This window comes from Phaethon lepturus, unplaced genomic scaffold (assembly GCF_000687285.1).
Source record: "Phaethon lepturus isolate BGI_N335 unplaced genomic scaffold, ASM68728v1 scaffold43801, whole genome shotgun sequence".
NCBI lineage: Eukaryota > Metazoa > Chordata > Aves > Phaethontiformes > Phaethontidae > Phaethon > Phaethon lepturus.
In genome coordinates, this window is record NW_010519262.1 from 27691 (window position 1) to 28014 (window position 324).

A 324-nucleotide genomic window follows, 5' to 3' on the forward strand; every position below is an offset into this window, starting at 1 on the left:
CCCAGAACCTTGCTGCCCTGCAACACAGGCTCTGTGTTGGCCAGAGACTACCATGCGTGGCTCAGCTCCTACAAGTCCCAGGTGCCCATCTCCACCATGTCTGCCCCCGTGCTGCGTGTGCAGCTAAGCCCTGTGGCAGTCAGGGGTCAGGCTGAGCTTGGGACAGCAGCACGTGGCAGAGTTTGTGGGGGCTCTGCCTCTCTCCGCCCTGCCTTGGGGTGCAGCTTCACAGCTGGAGGGTCTCACGTACAGCAGAGATGCTCGCTTCCATCTTTCTTTTGCTTCAAGCCCCTTGTTCTGTTCCCCTTTCAGTGGAGTGGGGGT